The sequence below is a fragment of the Astyanax mexicanus genome, chromosome 7 (assembly GCF_023375975.1).
Source record: "Astyanax mexicanus isolate ESR-SI-001 chromosome 7, AstMex3_surface, whole genome shotgun sequence".
Taxonomy (NCBI): domain Eukaryota; kingdom Metazoa; phylum Chordata; class Actinopteri; order Characiformes; family Acestrorhamphidae; genus Astyanax; species Astyanax mexicanus.
In genome coordinates, this window is record NC_064414.1 from 53,939,955 (window position 1) to 53,956,373 (window position 16,419).

At 34.9% G+C, this 16,419-nt stretch overlaps 1 protein-coding gene across 9 annotated transcripts in view; it reads left to right on the top strand.

The window, feature by feature from the left end:
* Window positions 1–16,419, top strand: part of tenm3 (teneurin transmembrane protein 3) — a 1,272,390-nt gene that overhangs the window by 513,242 nt on the left and 742,729 nt on the right. For all 9 annotated transcript variants that reach the window (XM_049481363.1, XM_049481365.1, XM_049481366.1 and 6 more), the window contains one exon: window positions 12,923–12,986. The gene's annotated coding sequence lies outside the window, so the exon portion shown is untranslated. The remainder of the gene's footprint in view (window positions 1–12,922; window positions 12,987–16,419) is intronic.

A 16,419-nucleotide genomic window follows, 5' to 3' on the forward strand; every position in this document is an offset into this window, starting at 1 on the left:
TTTCTCTTTCTTTCTCCTTCTCTTTAATCTCTTCATTCCATGTCTGAATCTTTATTCTTGCTCTTTCCCGTTCCCTCACTGCTTCTTTCTTTCTCTCTCTCTCTCTCTCTCTCTCTCTCTCTCACACTCTTTCTTTCAGCCTCACACCCCTTATTCCTTATCCTTTTTTTCTTTTTTCCCTTTTTCTATTCTTTCTCTTTCTCTTTGTCTCTCTCACCTCTCTGCTGCTCTTTCACACTGCTTTTTCTTTCTCATTCTGTTTGTTTTTTTTTGTGCTCTCTCTCTCTCTCTCTCTCTCTCTCTCTCTCTCTCTCTCTCTCTCTCTCTCTCTCTCTCTCTCTGCTGGCTACCTTTAAGGACCATCAGGAGCAAAGGAAGGAAATTACTTTGGGTCAAATTGACTTAATGGCGTCCATTTTTATTTCTCTTTGTGTTTGGCTGGCGGGAGGCAGGAGGCAGCTTGAACCTTATTACTGCTTTTCTTTTCTCTCCCTTCGCTTTTTCCCTCTTTCCTTATTAAGTGCGTCATGGTAGCACTGTAAAAAATCAATCGTATTATGATGTTGACCAGCCGAGGCCGGCGTTATTATTGCTTTTCCGCTTATTTACAGCTCGTTATTGTTATTCAGCTGCATGTCCGACACCCGGCCCTTTCAGACGCTTCAGACTCGGCCTGTAGAATCGAGTTAAACTGAATTATATAAAACTATAAACACACGTGATCGTCTGGAAGTTCAGGTTCTCCAGATTTAAAACATTCCTTCAGATTCCCTCTGATTCACCGCGGGGTTAACTCTGATTCATCTGAGCTCAGTTTATACTCGGGAAGACGGTGTTGGCCAACATGTCAATCAATGGAAATTGTGCAATTATAAGTATTTTCGTGTTGATTCAGTGCTTTTGAGGTTAATTTTGCACCTGCTGAGTTTAGTAAAGCTACAGATGCTCTTATATTCATCCTGCAGCTGTGATTGGCTGTGATTAAAACCTGTACATAAAGTCATGAAATGCATATTTTAAAAGTTCTTGTCACAACAAGTGTTGAGTTATTATTTTCAGTCTGACGCAGTGCCGGCTCCTGCCAAATCAATATATTATAATGATATGATTTTATAGTAAACTTTTCAGCACTAACTGCTATCTATTCAGTGATATAGTCAACCTTCAAACTGCACTGCATTTAAAAAATAGATGTATATCTGTTAAATAAATAAATGTGTAAAATATTTAGGAATGTCTATGTTTCTATATTTAAAAGAATGTTTAAAGATAAGATAATAAATACTTATATGCGAATATGAGAATTGAATTACTATTAATGATGGAAGGCTCTGATATGTTGATTAACACTAACTTCTTGTATTAACACTAACTACTGTATTATTTATGTCTATGATTTGACTGTAGAAGACGACTATAAGATTTAAAAAGGGTAGTAAAAATAAGCATTAGCTTCAGACTACACCTCTTTTGTCATTATCAGTCCTAAAATTTTCCTAAGATTCCTAAGATTTTTTTTATTTTTTTGATCTGACACTTAATATTTTTCATTACTGTTATTATTGTTACTTTTTGTCACTAAACTACTAAAACTAAACTAAATTAAACTAAACTAAACAGCTATCTAACTAAACTATAGTCAAATTGCACTGTGCAAATTAATCAATTGGCTTAAACAATTAATCAACTTACACAATTATTAACAAATCCACTTCCACGGTACCTAATAACACTAGAAACCAAACTTACAGTATATACAGTCTAAGGGAAAATCCAAATGCAATCCATGCCAAAGTTCCCTTAAACTCTGAAAAAAACTATTACTATTAACATGGGAATCACCCCACAGAAGGAGGTACTGCTGTGGTGTACGATATTTAGAGGCAGGACTGGCTGTCCAGAACAGTCTCAGCTAGTTTAACACTGTTTAAATGCACTGGAAACATTTTCCTCCTTCTTTTCCCCGTGTATAAACTGCTTAAGCCACTGCTTAAAAGTGTTTTCTTGCCAAACTTCGGATAATAAACTCTTCCATTGTGCTGTCCTCCAGTAATTTGTGCATCTTTATCTGTGTATCTAAATCTGCTTTAATCTTATTGGCTAAACCATTCATTCAAAGCTGTTGTAAACTAATCAGTGTTAAATTCCTTATTAAAGCTCTCTGAACTTTTTCAGGGGTTATCTAATGAGAATGTCCAATCGAATAAAGTCGTAACTCCGTAATTAGCACATGACCAGCTTTAAAAATGTGATTTGTAAAATAAACAGGAAGGAATAGTGAGTTATCGGACATCAGTGATGTTCTGCTGCAGTTCTTTATTTTATTTTTAGTTTGTCTTTTAAAAAAAGCACAGAAAAACACTGTGAACTGGATTTGAACCACAATTATCTCGCTATTCATCAGACAGGACAAATTTTATAATGTTCTGTTTACTAGAACATTTAAAAATACTACTAAAATAACTAGTAATGACCTGGGAAGCCATATGAAAAACTTGGGTACTCCATAAAATACATTCTGTTACTTTTTCAGCAGATTAATCTAAAATAATATATATTTGAGTAGCCTAGAAATTATGTGACTGTAATTTGAAGGTGAATAATCATACATTCAGTTATTAAATATGGGTCTAGTGTTGTAAGAGAGATGTACAGTATTTACAGTATCTGTTACTGACTGACTGGGAGCTGAATCAGTTGCATTCAAGCTGAGCACAAAGGGCAGAACACTGTAAATACTGCAGCCTGGTACAGATTTCCTTGTTTTTGCTTTTTTTTTGTCATACTTATATTTTTTTAAGATTATCAAACAAACAGATAAATATAGCCTGAGTTTGATTGATGATTTCATTTCTTAAAGGAATCTATCCAAAATATATCTAAACCAACCTGGCCTTGTGTGAAAGAGTAATTAAGCCCTTTGATGCATTATGCCCGATGATTTAAAAAAAAAAAATCAAGGAATGATAAGAAAACAGTCATTGATCATCTATCAGTCTGGAAAAGGTTATAAAGTCATTTCTAAAGCTTTGGGACTCCAGAGAACCACAGTGATTTTCTATTATTCACTAATGGAGAAAAAACATGGGACACTGGTGAACCTTCCCAGGAGTGACCGGTCTACCAAAATTACACTACAATTCCAAAAGGGCATGGACAACTCAGCCAAGTGGTCACAAAATAACCAAGAAGAAACATTTCTCCCAAATTCCAAATAAAAATATGGTAATTTAGAGCATGTATTTGCAGAAAATGAAAAATGACTGAAATAACAAAAAGATGCAGAGCTTTCAGACCTCAAATAATGCAAAGAAAACAAGTTCATATTCATAAAGTTTTAAGAGTTCAGAAATCAATATTTGGTGGAATAGCCCTGGTTTTTAATCACAGGGTTTTTTTTCATGCATCTTGGCATCATGTCCTCCTCCACCAGTCTTACACACTGCTTTTGGATAACTTTATGCTGCTTTACTCCTGGTGCAAAAAAATGATTCAAGCAGTTCAGTTTGGTGGTTTGATGGTTTGTGATCATCCATCTTCCTCTTGATTATATTTCCAATTAGATTTCGCTTGTATTTTCACTTCTAGAGTCCTTGGGCAAGACTCCTAACACTACATTGGCCTAACTCTGTAATAGGAATAACCCTGTAAGTCACTCTGGATAAGAGCATGAGATAAATGCCATTCAAATGTAAAAAATTATATTCCAGAGGTTTTCCATTTGGTAAAATCAAAGAAACTCATCATTTTTGAGTGCTCTCTTTTTTTTTCTTCCCAGAGCTGTATATTTTTTCTTAAAAAATTAAAATATAATTTAAAAACTGCTTATCATATTTACGTAGGTCATATTTGTCTGATATTAAAATGTTTGTTAATAAAAAAAAATGTAAGTATGATTTAAAAAAAGGGGCAAATACTTTTTTTCACAGCACTGTATATCATAATTATTATTATTATTTATATATATTTTCACCACAACTATTCATTCATTCGCTTTGCCCAAATTTAACAGATAATGAAAAATAAATCGTCCACGTTTCGGCGCTGTAACCTCTTCAACCTCAGCCGTCACCTTCAGGTTCTCGCTTCCAGAGGCTGAGAAACGTCCGTCTGGTTAGTCAAAGGTTTCGCTCCCTGGCGTCGCCGGGGTCTTTTATCTGTGTGGAGGAGCGAGGGAAGACAAAAGGCTGAGAGAGGCGTCAGAATGGACGATTGTTTTAAATGAAACTGGGAGAAAATCGTTTGTCCCCTGAGAAAGTGGCTCTTTGTTGGGAACGTCAGGAAAACAAAAGCTCTGGAACGAAGCAGGGCAGCGGTGGCTGGAGCGCCGCAGCGCCGGCGTGATGAGCGATTGTGTTAATTGTGTTAAACGCACGCGCACACACTCGCGTACGCACAACGTACACACACTTTACACACAATATGCACCTCGTTCTCTTCTGTATGGTGTTTGGTTTGGCACAAATAACTTCACAAAGGCGACGGCGAGGAGCAGAGGGAGCGACGGAGGCAATGGAGTCGAACGAGATAGCCCTGCAGAAAAGCTCCGCTAAGGCCGAGCACCACCGAGACCAGGGGGATATCTGGAGTAAAGCTGGAAACAACAAGGTGCAGGATTAATAGCTTGTGAAGAGGGAAGAAAGAAGCGTAAAGGAGCAACAAGAGGGTGGAGAGAGTGAGGAAGAGGCTGTGGAGAAGAGAAGAAACGAAAGAAGATGCGATACTGTCTTCTGAGACATGGCAGCCACCTGTAGCAAACAGCTCAGCCTCCAGGATAATGAGGCGAGGAGAGGAAGCCGAGGAGAAAGAGATGAGGAGATACACTCATCATTATCATCAGAAAAAAAAGATATACAGTAGTTGTATCTAGAAGGAAGGGTTGGATTGCATTGGGGTTCAGAAGGAAGATGTTGAGAAGAAAAGATAGAGATGAAGTTACCAGTAATAATGAATGATCATAAACTGATTACACTAATATGGGCATTGTAGTGTGCAATGCACATCTGTGTAATGTAGAAGTTGTAGAGGTTCCTAATGAAGTCCTATGATAATCCATCTAATGCATACAGCAGATAGTTTCTCTAGATAGGGGTTTAGTGCAGTAGAGGTATAGGAGTGTTGATGGAGCGTCCAATAGAACAGCATCCCACGCAAACAGTTGCAAGAAAAAGTATGCGAATCCTTTGGATTTACTTGGATTTCTGCATAAATTGGTCATTAAATGTGTTCTGATCTTCATCTAAGTCACAACAATAGACAAACACAGTCTGCTTAAACTAATACCACACAAAAAAATATACGTTTGCATGGTTTTATTGAAGACAACATGTTAACATTCACAGTGCGGGTGAACCTCTACGCTAATGACTTTCCTAAGAGCTAATTGGAGCCAGGATGTGATGAGCCTGGATGTGTTGTGTTAAAGCTGCCCTGCCCTATAAAAAACACACACCAGTTTTGAGTTTGCTGTACGTGAGAAGCATTGCTTTATGTGAATCATGCCTCACACAAAAGAGCTCTTAGAAGGCTCTAAAAGCCTTGATGTTCATGTGTCCACGGCTACAAATGGAGAAAGTTAAGCACTGTTGCTTCTTTCCCTAGGCGTGGCAAAGTCCTGTGAAGGCGACTGCAAGAGCACAGCGCAGAATGATCAATGAGGTGAGGAAGAATCCTAGAGTGTCATCTGAAGACTTACAGACATCTCTGGCATATGCTAACATTTTTAAAACATTAAACAAGAAAGAAGTTCATGACAACTGTGAAACATGGTGGAGAGGGCATCATGGTTTGGGGCTGCTTTGCTGCCTCAGGGTCTGGACGGATTTTGCCGTCATCAACGAAAAAATGAATTCCCAAGTTAACCAAGACATTTTGCAGGAGAACTCAAGACCATCTGTCCTCCAACTGAAGCTCAACAGAGGATGGATGATGCAACAGGACAACGACCCAAAACATTGAAGTAAATCAACAACCGAACGACTTCAACAGAAGAAAATAAATACTTCTTCTGGAGAGTCCTGACCTCTTTGAGATGCTGTGGCATCATGACCTCAAGAGAGAGATTCACAGATATCCCAAGAATATTATAGCTGAATTGAAACAGTTTAGTGAAGAGGAATGATCCAGAATTCTTCTTCTTCTGATCTGTATCAACAGGAAACGTTTGGTTGAGGTTGTTGCTGCCAAAGGAGGATCAACCAGTTATTAAATCCAAAGATACATGTTGTGTTTAGTAACACCATGCAGACATATAACTGTGTTTGTCTATTGCTGTGACTTAGATGGAGATCTAAGAGTAAGAGTTTCCTAATAAAGTATCCTGTGATGATTGATCATCCCATGCAGCTCCAATGTTCTGACACAGTTACTGCAGATTTTTGTGATAGGGGTGGATTGTTGCATCCAAAAGTATCCTAAACATTTTTAGGAGTATTCAGGGATTGGACTGGTGGTGTAGCTGGCCATGTTATAAGCATTTTTAAGGGTATTCAAGGCAAGCTCTTGAGATAGCAGCAGCATGTGGATGAGCATTGTCTTGTTGGAGTGCTGGAGCATTTAGATAAGATTGAGCCACTGGTGGCAAATCCGGCATCAAACGAACTTGAGATTCACACCATGTAACACAACAAGAAATCGTTCATCTTGTTGTTTGATGAATTCTCATTCAGTCTCATTGGTTTGGTGACGTTGATGTGACGTTAATGGTACAGCCTTCTGAATTTCCACAATCATAGCTACTGGGTCACTCGCATATTTCAAACAAAAAACATATTTTTTCAGTTTTTCTGTGGTTGGTTTAGATACGTACGTGTACATAGATACCACAGATCCTTCAAGTCCTTCAAATCCTTCAGCATGCTATGGTTTTATCCACACAACCACTATACGTTCAATACATCAGTAAGACCATCCCGCATCCTGGAGCCCAACAATACGATTCCTTCTGGATGCAACCTTTTTTTTTTTTTTTTTTTTTTTTGAAGATGATGAAGATAAGTAAGTATTTTTAGGAGGTACATGCAATCTAGAGAGAGGGAAGATGAGACGAAGAGAAGACGAGAGTAGACGGGAAGAGGAGGAATAGGAGGAAGACAAGGAGGATGGATTGATTGGACAGGAGAGACTAATGGATGGCAAACTGAAGTGGATGCAGGCCCACTACTTCACTAAGCTCTAAAACCATCATCCATAAACTCGTCCACCCCGAGACGGCATTAGCCCGACACGGCCCGCTTTCATCACGCGCAGTTCAGAACCAGCCCCACGCGTGCAAACAGCCGGCCGGCGTACGGAACGTCTCCTACAGAGAGCCGGAGGGTCCATTTCCCCGACCCACTGTCCGCCCACTCACTATCCCATAGATAAATAACACAGCGGCGGAAAGCTCAGAGTGGACGCCGGCGAACGTTCCGGCTATCGATTCGCTCCTTTTCCATCTTTTGTTGAGAGCAGTGTCAAGAAAAAAGGGAAAAACAGAAAATGTCAAGGAGTTTGGACATTTTCGTAGGCTAAGGAGTGACATATAGAGTAATGGAGAGAGAAATGAGAAGAGGAAGAAGATAACTTTGCAGTTTTATGATAAAATTTTAAAGTTTTGTGCAAGTTTTGTTGTAAAAAGAAACTATTTGTAAAACACCAAAAGTACCAATGCATTAACCCTCCTATTATGTTCATTTGTCAGAACCAGCAGTGTTTTTTCTGGGTCTCCATTGCTTATTATTATTATATCAGTATAATTAATATTTAGTGCAATAATGTTCCTTACCTCTAACAGGTAATGGTTCAATTAGGATAATTTACTCATTTTTTCCTAACTTTCTTTTTAGGTTTCCCTACTTTATTACTTTTGAAAGGCCAACATATAAAACAGTAGTTTTACATTAAACATTGAAACATAACATTTTGTTTTAGTCTTTGTTTTTGCAGGGGTGATTGCAAATACTTAATTAAGGAGAACAGAAGGAGTTTCATACAAAAAAAAAATACTTTTAACTATTTTTTTTTATATATATCTTCAAACTTCAAGATGAGTCAATTTGACCCGTAACATAACAGGAGGGTTAAATTAACCTAATGTAATTTACAGTGATTACATTTACACTACATATATCTAAAGGTTTTTAAACACCTGCTGCTGAACCAAGCCTTATAACAGGGTACATTATATACAGTACTATTGTCTACTGATCTACAGTAGATATTTACTAGGCTTTACACCAGATCGTGGAAAAATGCTGTGAGCATTTGATGCATTTGATGGCATTCACCCATGAGACTAATAAGACTAATAATAGGGTCAGGTTCTGGTAATGGATGATTAGTTATAGATCAGAAACATCATACACTTTTTAACCCATACATATTTATGATTTTTTTTTTTCATACTTTTCCATTCCTTCAAGGCAAATTTTCATGACCATCTGATTTTTTAAAACATCAGTTCAGTGCAGACATGGACAATGCAACCAAAAATCAACTAAAACTATAATAAAAACTGATATAATATAGTAGGTCTAAAATGAATCTGATAAAAAAATGTTGACACAAAATCTTCAATAATGTAATGTGGGTCAGATACTGAAAGCTCCAGTGTATAGGGGTAATTTTCCATCAATAAAACTGAAACACAAAGATTTGTAGACAAAATTTCCATGACTTTTTTCTAAACTTTCTAATTTTATTTTTCCAAAACTTATCCAGGCCTGGACATTGCTGTTTTCCAATTATCTAGTTTTTTTATGACTTTATAAACCCTAAACACCACTCAATTCCATGTGTGAAAATAAACCAAACCAAGCCGAGAGAGAAAATTCTTCCAAGAAAACTTGTGAACTGATTCAGCCCAGAGCAACAAACTACAGGTTTTAAAAAACACTATTCTGGGCCACTGGCTGGAGTTTACTCATATAAAGAAAATAATAATAATTTCAATTGAAGTCAGTTCACGGAGTAACTCTTGATAATTATAGTAATGATAATTATACTGATACAAATTATTAGTTAAAAATTGTACATTACATTTGAATTTTTATTCATTTATGTATTTATTTATGTATTGTCGGAATATACAGTAGAGTAAATGTGCAAAGTCAAAAATAAATTGAGATTGTGAAATTGAAAAGAGTAAGTGAGAGCAGAGAGAAAGACAATAAGAGAGAGAGAGAATTAGAGTATAATAGAGAGAGAACAAGAGAATGATAGAAAGAGTATAAGAGAGAATAAGAAAGTGACAGAGATATAGAGTTAGTGATGTTGCGCTGTGTGTGTGTGTGTGTGTGTGTGTTGTGTGTGTATGTGAGTGTAAGTGTGTGTGTGTGTGTGTTTGGTTGTAATTGCCGCTGTGTGATGTGTAATCAATGGGGATTAGAATGCATTGTCCACATTAGACCCTGAGAGTGAATCCCGTACCCGAGCTAATCAGGACGAGAGGAGAGTGAGAGCAGAATTACCTCACGCTATTTATTAAAATTACTACTGTAATTACATTTCCCTCGGCCGGGGTTCCTCACACTTCCGCTGCCGCCGTTCCTGAGGAGAACAGATGTCCTGCGTTCGGCCTGAGTTTATTAGAAGGATAAAGAGAGGATAAAATCAGACGCTTCTCCTGGAGAGTGTTGTTTAATACGTTACTGGAGGACATCAGCTTTCTGTGTTCAGATATTTATTAAACTGAATGTTACTGAGTCTAAAATCTGACGTATTTCCAGAGTACTGAGTTTGGTAGTTGGGTGATTCTCTGAATCAGGTGCCCTTTAAGACCCCTAATCTTAATCTGTGTATGACTGTATGCCCGGATATAGACAGCCACTCTGTGCTAGGTCAAGTAGCAGTCCTCCAGGTGGACAGTTGTTTCCGGTTGAGAGTATGCTGTGTCTTATCGAGTTGCTTGAGTAGCAGAAAGGTGCTATATAAGTGTAATAATAAGTAAGTAAGTAAGTAAGTGTAAGTAGTATCTGCATCCCACTGATCATCATTACAATTTCAATGAACATAAGCCAAATAAGATATAATGATATGTAACAAGACTGAAGTTGTTTTAGCTAGTAGTAGCAATAATTACACATTTAGCTAAAACAGTAGTACCACATGGTGTTTATAGCACATTATACAATTACATTTTTCTTCAGAATTATTTTTGTTTTCTATCATTTAAATAATATACATTTTCCTTTCCTTCAACACATAAAATGATATGTGATGAGGTTAAGTCACAAGATAACCTGTACAGTTATTATTATTATTATTATTATTATTATTATTATTATTATTAGTAGTAGTAGTAGTAGTAGTAGTAGTAGTAGTAGTAGTATTTTATTATTATTTTTTAATAGGTTAGTTCTCTATAACTGTAACTGTATCTGTAATGAACTGAGAAAGCTAGTGCTAGTGGAGGGTTACCTCAGGGTGCTAACGCTAAGCTAGTCTTATTTAACTGGTATATTTTAGCTGGTAAACAGTCAGACTGTGTGAGTAAACATGTAGTAACCGGTGATGAGCATAAAAAGTGGAGTTAAAAGCTTAAATTCCTTCAGTTTATAAGAGTAAAGTTTGGTAATTAATTTTAATTTGGTGTTTATCAGCTGTACTGCTATGTTAGCTACACTAAAGCAAATGCTGGCAACACTAAAGCTAATGCTAGCTACACAAAAACTGACCCAGCAAAACTTAAGCTAATACTAGCTACACCATAGTTAACACTAGCTACATTAAAAAGCTAATGCTAGGTACACTAAAGCTAACCAAGCAACACTTATGCTAACGCTAGCTACACTAAAGCTAACACTACCTACACTAAAGCTAACGCTAGCAACACTAACGCTAACGCTAGCTACACTAAAGCTAACACTAGCTACACTAAAGCTAAGGCTAGCTACAATAAAGCTAACGCTAGCAACACTAATGCTAACACTAGCTACATTAAAAAGCTAATGCTAGGTACACTAAAGCTAACCAAGCAACACTTATGCTAATGCTAGCTACACTAAGGCTAATGCTAGCAACAATAATGCTAAAACCAGCAACCCTAAAGCCAATGCTAGCAGCACTGCACTAGGAGGTAAACTTCATTAAATAGTAAGCTTATTATTACTAAAATAAACTATTTCTAGATTAAATTATAATAAAATTAGTCATCTATAACTGTATATAAACACAGAGAGCTACAGTATCTGTATTTGAAATTAACTCAGAAAGGCTATGCTAGTGGAGGGTTACCTCAGAGTGCTAATGCTAAGCTAGTCTTATTTAACTGGTATATTTCAGCTGGTAAACTGTCAGACTGTGTGAGTAAAGATGTAGTAAATAATTCTGAGCGTTAAAAGTTGAGTTAAAAGCTTTATTTTCTTTAGTTTATTAAAGTAAAGTTTATTAATTAACTTTAACTTGTTTATCAGCTATACTGCTCTGATAGCTACAGTAAGGCTAAAGCTAGCTACACTAAAGCTAATGCTAGCTACACTAAAGCTAATGCTAGCAGCACTGCACTAGGAGAGAAACTTTAAACATTAAATAGTAAGCTTATTATTATTAAAACAAACTATTTCTACATTAAATTATAATAAGATTAGCCCTTTATAGCTGTATATAAACACAGAAAGTTACAGAATCTGTATCTGAAATAAACTGAGAATGCTAGTGGAGGGTTACCTCAGAGTGCTAACGCTAAGCTAGTCTTATTCAACTATTAATGTTATATTTTAGCTGGTAAACAGTCAGACTGTGTGAGTAAATATGTAGTAACTGAGTTAAAAGCTTTATTTCCTTTAGTTTATTAGAGTAGAGTTTATTAATTAACTTTAACTTGGTGTTTATCAGCTGTAATGCTCTGCTAACTACTCTAAAGCTAATGCTAGCAACACTGAAGCTAACAGTACCTACATAAAGGCTAACGCTAGCAGTACTGCACTAGGAGAGAAACTTTATTAAATATTAAGCTTATTATTACTAAAATATACAATTTTTACATTAAATCATAATAGATTATGTTATCTGGTAATAGTTTGTTAATAATATCAGCTGATTGGTGAAGCAGTAACATATTTTGAGATTTTGTTAAGTTTGTGATACAAGGTGTCTTTAGTTTACTGTGATAATAATAACAACAGTGCTGTGATTATTACTGTAACAAAAAAGTACATAATGTTATAGGTACTGCAAGTGCAAAGGAAGTATGACCAAAATGTATATCATATATATTTTTTATTTGTATCTTATATCACTATTACTTATTTATACTTGTATTTTAATAACAATATTGGATATATGTTATAGCTAGCTATGTGTGTATGTTGGTAAAGCTACAGTGTTTCTTTTTAGGATTTTCTTTTGTGTTTTCAGAACAGAAGTGTTGTAGTTTTCCAAAATAATGAAAGGTATCTTCATTTTACTGTGATTATAATTATTGTAGTGCTGTGATTATTACAGTGCAATGCAAAATTACATTATTTTATAGGTCAGTGCTGTTTGTCACATTATATATATATATATATATATATATGTTTTAGCTAGCTAGCTAGTGTAGTCTTTTTAGGAATGTAGTTTGTGTGCTTAGGACAGAAGTGTTGTAGTTTTACAAAATATTAATAATTTGAAATAATTACATTTACATTTATATTATATGTCCAAAAGTTGCACCGGTTTTGTGTATAAAGTCTTTACTAAGTCTTTAGTTACACTAGTTCTAAAGTCCACCAAATCCGTACCACAAATCCATATGCCTTAAATAGTATTAACAAATTTATACTAACTCATGAGCAGAGTTACTGATTTTAATATGACAAAAAAATAGTTTTCAATATATCTAAAGTGTAGAAAATAAATTAAATAGAGAAATAAAGAAAAATGAGAAGGTGTGTTCGAACGTAATCTAAGTTTTTTTTTTTTTTGTATTCTGAGTTTATAACAGTGTGTTGCTTGTTCACAGGGAAGAAGAGCAGCAGAACGAAGCTGAAGGAGACGGGCAGCGCTGACGGACCCGCTCTGATCAGGTACCAGTCTCTATATATATCTGTATTTAACTAACCCTGCAGAACCTGCGGGCTGCAGCGCAGGAGAGAGAATTGCGTGACTTCAGCACCTTTTATTGATCTGTGTTTGTTGGAAGTTGACAGAGATTATTATGTCATATTAGATCTGTTATATTAGAGTGAAGTGTTGTTTGGGCTAACTTTACCAAAAAGCCACATTTTGGTGGCTTTTAATATATTTATTTAAAATTCTGTATTTAATTAAATTTAAAATTATATTATTGCTTAACTGAGTGGTTTGGTGAACTTTGTTGAACTTCACGTTGACAAGAACTGCCTTTTTCCACTATTTCCACTATTTTCTGAGCTTTAGTCATGATAATCATTGGTTTGGCTGGTGTTGTGTTGTCTCCGTTGTGAGTTTGTTTAAAATAATATTGTAAAGGGAAGGTGTGTGAAGATAAAACTTTTACAATGGTACAATAATCATCACATGTTTTGGTAAAATGTACTTTTTTTCTAAACCATCTCATTCTAATGCTGCACCCTCATCTGATTAGATCATTCGATTATTCTTATCCCTAATCAAAATAAAATGTGATTTAGGCTTTTTTAATTACTTTCCAAGACTAGACTAACTTAACTGACTTCTGATATTTAAAAAAAAAATAAAGCAACTGCTCTAAGATATTATTAAATACATTTTATTAATAAAAACACATTTAAATATATATTATCAATATTTCCTAATGGATAAATATGGTCTTACTTATCAATATGCAAAACATGTATTACGAATGATGTTGATGTTGTTCCAAAATAGTAAATTTAGTATTATGCATTTAAGTATATATTAATTTTAATGTTAAGTATATTTAAAATATATACTTAAATTTACTTTTCTTTTACAAGGGTACTATTGAGATGCCGTTCATATTTCTGTGCCGGTTCAGCAAAACTAGTTTTATCTGTTTTTTCATGTTTATCTTCTGTTCTGAATTCTGTATTTATACTTTTTGGATCACTGTCGTCTGTAGTTACTCGTCTAAACTCTACACAACCCCTCTTAAGGTGTGCTAAGATAGAAGTGAAATATACAAATGCAGAATAATGTAAATCTGCACTGCACTGACAGAAAGAGAATAATATTGAAGGAGTGGTGCTCTCACTCTCTCTATCTCTGTCTCTCTCTCTCTCTCTTTCTCTCTCTCTCTCTCTCTCTCTCTCTCTCTCTCTCCCTCTGTTTTTGGCTCCGACCGCATTATAAACAGTGTATATTCAGTAAATGTAAAATAGAGGCAGCTGTCAGCAGAAGGGCTGGATAAACACGCGGGGAATCCTCTCTGGGATCCGCAGTGAGAGATTTGTTGACGTGCAGAAATCTGCAGAGTTTATGAATGATTCTATATCCTGTTCCAGCTGCACTGATATATACTTTATATATTATATACAGTCACACTACAGTATATACTTATCACTCATAGTGCTGCTGTCTGTCTGCATTGCACTGAGTGCTGACAGCACGTCTCACTGTGGGATGCAAATATTTAAGTTGGAGTGGAAGTTCCTGCACTGAAAATAAAGTGTTACTATGAATTTATATGAATAAAAAGGTGACATGAGGTGTAGACACACACACACACACACACACACACACATGCACATGCAAAAGTTCTTCCGACACAATGGTATTTCTCGTCAGTTTTTAAATGTGTCTCGCGAGACTGACGCACACAGGTATCCAAAACAAATGTTCAATCAATTTGGGCGGTAATCTTTACTGTACTTAAGTGATAAAATGCTGTATCTGTATGTACTGGAGTACTATTTTTACTACAATACTACTGTACTTAAGTACTAAAAAATACTGTATCTGTATCTACTGGAGTATTATTTTTACTACACTTTTAAAGTGCTTAGGTACTAAAATGCTGTATCAGTTTCTACTGGAGTATTATTTTTACTTCACTTCTAAAGTACTTAAGTACTAAAATACTGTATCTGTATCTACTGGCGTATTATTTTAACCACACTACTAAAATACTTAAGTACTAAAATACTGTATCTGTATGTACTGGAGTATTATTTTAACTTCACTTCTAAAGTACTTAAGTACAAAAATGCTGTATCTGCATCTACTGTAGTATTATTTTAACCTCACTTCTGTACTTAAGTACTAAAATACTGTATCTGTATCTACTGGAAAATAATTTTTACTTCACTTCTAATGTACTTAAGTACTAAAATATTATATCTGTATCTACTGGAGTATTATTTTAACTTCACTACTGTACTTAAGTGATATATATTTATACCTCTTTATTTACATTTGACAGCTTTACTTAGACACAAGTTAGACATTCACATATATTTTATGTTGGATTAATCTACGAAAAACAGGATTAAATGCTAAATGTTAATGTTAAATTTTGCTGATAATAGTATTTAAAATGAATGATCAAATCAAATCACTTTTATTATCATATTAACACATTAACACATATGTAAATTACAGTATATACAGATGTTAGTATTATCCATAATAATAATAATAATAATGAATAATATATTATATAAATATATATATATATATATATTTTTTTTTTTTCTTTCCTATACACAAGAGTAACATTATACTACATTGTAATTATAATAAACTCTATTTTTTCCATTTCAAACATGCATCTTTCGCTAAAACTTATTTATTGTACACTTTAAATACATTTTTAATAATAATAATATTAGTGCATGATCATAATTTGCATGATCATACTCAGACTTGACAATACAGAATGTGTATAGGTAGTATAGGTTGTGTAATTATTTAATTGTGTTTTGATAAATGCAGTAAAGTGAGTGCAGGAGTTAAATGGTTAAATCAGATCTGGGTTTTTTCTCTGTGTTTTAGAGTTTCTGTTATTTTAGCGGATGCTGAGCAGTTTGACTGGTAGTATCGGGGGATTTAATGGTGAGACAGGAGGTTAGACTGGTGCAGATGAAATGAGTGAGCAGTATGCAGAGCAGCTCTGAAACGTCTGCAGAGCGGCACAGAGGAGCACAGGGGAGCGGGCACCGACTGCCAGCCTATATCAGGCAGCGGGGCGAGCCGCTATTGACAAAAAAGTAGATTCAAGTATATTAAGCATTATTATGCTATAATGCATTAAAGTGTTCTTGTAGCCACTTTATTAATCAGTATATTTAAAAAGTGATAAAATGGATCAACATTTTTGTACTAATTATACTTACAGTACAAAGTCTTACTTAAATTGTGCTATTTAACTGTACTAAAATGGAACTATTTTAAATATACTATATAAGTAACATTTAAACATTTAAACTACTTCTATATATATATATATATATATATATATATATATATATATATATATATATATATATATATATATATATATGCTTACAGTAAAATTATAATACATTTAATGAGTATTAC